Source organism: Eucyclogobius newberryi, unplaced genomic scaffold (genome assembly GCF_026437365.1).
Source record: "Eucyclogobius newberryi isolate DKJ021-1_F unplaced genomic scaffold, fEucNew1.0.hap1 SCAF_5, whole genome shotgun sequence".
NCBI classification, from domain to species: Eukaryota; Metazoa; Chordata; class Actinopteri; order Gobiiformes; family Gobiidae; genus Eucyclogobius; species Eucyclogobius newberryi.
In genome coordinates this window covers 5,441,855-5,445,716 of record NW_027316167.1, presented here as the reverse complement: position 1 = coordinate 5,445,716, position 3,862 = coordinate 5,441,855, and positions in this window count along the sequence as shown.

Genomic DNA, 3,862 nt, shown 5'->3' with positions numbered 1-3,862 from the left:
GTCGTCGTCTTGTCGTGTCGGCGCGTCGTCTTGTCTTATCGTCTTGTCATCGTCTTGTCGCCTTGTCGCCTTGTCGTCGTGTCGTCGTGTCGTCTTGTCGTCGTCTTGTCATGTCGTTGCGTTGTTGCGTCGTCTTGTCGTCGTCGTGTCGTCGTCGTGTCATCGTTGTCTTGTAGCCTTGTCGTCGTGTCGTCTTGTCTTCGTCGTGTCGTCGTCTTGTCTTATCGTCTTGACGTCGTATTGTCGCCTTGTCGTCGTGTCGTCGTGTCGTCTTGTCGTCGTCTTGTCGTTGCGTTGTTGCGTCGTCTTGTCGTCGTCGTGTCGTCGTCGTCTTGTCGTCTTGTCACCTCGTCGTCTTGTCACCTTGTCGTCTTGTCGCCTTGTCGTCGTGTCGTCGTGTCGTCGTGTCGTCTTGTCGCCTTGTCGTCTTGTCGCCTTGTTGTCTTGTCGCCTTGTCGCCTTGTCGCCTTGTCGCCTTGTCGTCTTGTCGTCTTGTCGCCTTGTCGCCTTGTCGCCTTGTCGCCTTGTCGTCTTGTCGTCGTCGTCTTGACGTTGTGTCGTCGTGTCGTCTTGTCGTCTTGTCGTCTTGTCGTCTTGTCGTTTTGTCGTCTTGTCTCCTTGTGGCCTTGTGGCCTTGTCGTTGTCGTCGTCTTGTCTTGTCGTCTTGTCGCCTTGTCGCCTTGTCGTCGTCGTCTTGACGTTGTGTCGTATTGTCGTGTTGCCCTCTTCTCGTCTTGTTGTCTTGTCTTGTTGTCTTGTTGTCTTGTTGCCTTGTCGTCTTGTCGTCTTGTCGTCGTCGTCTTGTCGTCGTCGTCTTGTCGTCGTCGTCTTGTCGTTGTGTCGTCTTGTCGTCGTTGTCTTGTCGTCTTGTCGTCTTGTCGTCTTGTCTCCTTGTGGCCTTGTGGCCTTGTCGTCGTCGTCGTCTTGTCTTGTCGTCATGTTGTCGTATTGTCGTGTTGTCCTCTTCTCGTCTTGTCGTCTTGTCCTCGTCGCCTTGTCGTCTTGTCGTCTTGTCGTCTTGTCGTCTTGTCCTCGTCGCCTTGTCGTCTTCTCGTCTTGTCGCCTTGTCGTCTTGTCGTCTTGTCGCCTTGTCGTCTTGTTGTCGTGTCGTCGTGTTGTCTTGTCGTCTTGTCGTCGTTGTCTTGTCGTCTTGTCTTGTTGCCTTGTCGTCTTGTCTTGTCGCATTGTCGTCTTGTCGTCGTCGTGTCGTCTTGTTGTCGTGTCGTCGTGTCGTCTTGTCCTCGTCGCCTTGTCGTCTTGTCGTCTTGTCGCCTTCTCGTCTTCTCGTCTTGTCACTTTGTCGCCTTGTCGTCTTGTTGTCGTTTCGTCGTGTCGTCTTGTCGTCTTGTCTTGTTGCCTTGTCGTCTTGTCTTGTCGCATTGTCGTCTTGTCGTCTTGTCGTCGTCGTCTTGTCGTCGTGTCGTCTTGTTGTCGTGTCGTCGTGTCGTCTTGTCCTCGTCGCCTTGTCGTCTTGTCGTCTTGTCGTCTTGTCGTCTTGTCGTCTTGTCGTCTTTTCGCCTTCTCGTCTTCTCGTCTTCTCGTCTTGTCACTTTGTCGCCTTGTCGTTTTGTCGTCTTGTCGTCGTCGTCTTGTCTCTTTGTGGCCTTGTCGTCTTGTCGTCGTCTTGTCTTGTCGTCTTGTTGTCGTGTCGTCGTGTCGTCTTGTCCTCGTCGCCTTGTCGTCTTGTCGTCTTGTCGTCTTGTCGTCTTGTCGTCTTGTCGTCTTGTCGTCTTGTCGTCTTGTCGTCTTTTCGCCTTCTCGTCTTCTCGTCTTGTCACTTTGTCGCCTTGTCGTTTTGTCGTCTTGTCGTCGTCGTCTTGTCTCTTTGTGGCCTTGTCGTCTTGTCGTCGTCTTGTCTTGCTGTCTAGTCGTCGTGTCGTCGTGTCCTCTTGTCGTCTTGTCGTCGTGTCGTCTTCTCGTCTTGTCGTCTTCTCGTCTTGTTGCCTTGTGGCTTTGTCGTCTTGTCGCCTTGTCGTCGTGTCGTCTTGTCGTCTTCTAGTCTTGTTGCCTTGTGGCTTTGTCGTCTTGTCGTCTTGTCGTCTTGTTGTCTTGTCGCCTTGCTGTCTAGTCGTCGTGTCGTCGTGTCCTCTTGTCGTCTTGTCGTCGTGTCGTCTTCTCGTCTTGTCGTCTTCCCGTCTTGTTGCCTTGTGGCTTTGTCGTCTTGTCGCCTTGTCGTCTTGTCGTCTTGTCGCCTTGCTGTCTAGTCGTCGTGTCGTCGTGTCCTCTTGTCGTCTTGTCGTCGTGTCGTCTTCTCGTCTTCTCGTCTTCTCGTCTTGTCGTCTTCTCGTCTTGTTGCCTTGTGGCTTTGTCGTCTTGTCGCCTTGTCGTCTTGTCCTCCTCTCGTCTTGCTGTCTTGTCGTCGCGTCCTCTTGTCCTCTTGTCGTCTTGTCGTCTTGTCGTCTTGCTGTCTTGCCGTCTTGTTGTTTTGCTAATAGACTGTGAGTGTCTGAACTCAAACGTCTCTGAGGTGTTTCTGCTTCTCCACAAACAAGTCTCTCCTTCTCACTGTTACTACACTTTAAATATTCATAAGGCTCTTTTATGACTAAGGTGTCAACAGGGTATTTCCTTAATCGCACTCGGATGGCAAATATTGTGAGACACATTCAGGAGGAAATATCACAGATTGCTGCATTTAAAGAGGAGTTTTTAGAGGCGCATGTGTTTGCAAAGTACACCTCATGAATATTTACTACATCCTGGGTACGTGTTCCTTATGTTTAAATACATCTCAGCCGCAGAGAAAAGTGCATTTCTGGTGTTCTCTGCTTTAAAAAAGATTTGTAAAATATATGTAAATGAACTACTGGAAGACAGGGTGTGTTCACATCATGGCGCCCCCCAGGGGTCTGTAGTGGGACATTATTGCTGTTTTCACTATTATAATGCATATTATTTGTATTTACAGTAAATACTAAGGCTGTACAGTGTCCACAGAGCTTTGGATATTTTTTTTTTATCATTCATACTTTTCCTTTTGTTATTGTATCTAGAATCAACAGTTTAGCATTTGCACAGAAACAACCAGATGAAGGCACCAAGACCATTTACAGGTAAGATCTGTGGAGAGGTTTGTCCCATGAGGTCAGCAGGTTCTTCTGAAGAATGGACTTGTTCCGGGTTCATGTTGGACTCATGAGCACCGTTTCCATAGACGCGGTGCGGAGCAACGAGGTCTTGTGTCCACTCTGCAAAGTGATCCACAGAGCCACGTCTGATTGGACAAGAAAGACTCAGGTCAAGAAGCAGATTTAGATAAAAATATAGAATTCCTCACCAAACGCTGACTCGATCTTGTTATAAACCGCCACATTTCCAGTGATGATCATTTTACAGTTTGAGCCGACAGACTTAAAACAGAGTTAGCGCACGTTAGCATCAGCTACTTCCTGTTTATCGACGCTCGGCACTTGTGTTATTTCCAGTGCATAGTTAATCCAACGCTACACAAACATAAAACGTTTCATAAAGAGACAGTTCATACAGAGTTATATAAATGCAGAAGAAAGTGAGGATGAACCTGAACTTGGAAATACTTATTGTCTTTTTGTGAATAGAATTACTGCGTATAATTCAGGGACGATTCAGATTGTATCTACACACGGGTGACATCAGCTGAAACGTCTTGAGTTTTAAAACCGTGTCCGTGCCAGACGACTCCCTTTTCTACCACGAACGACTCCTGGACAAATGACAACAACTTGTACCAAACACTTGAGATTTACATCATATACAACATCAGGACAAGTTAAAGTGTCTCAGGCAGAAGCAGAGGACAAACAGGACATTATCAGACCTGGAGCCTCCTCGTCCTCCCTCCTCTGACCCACGATGGCCGCCTCCCTCCCCTGGCCCACGATGG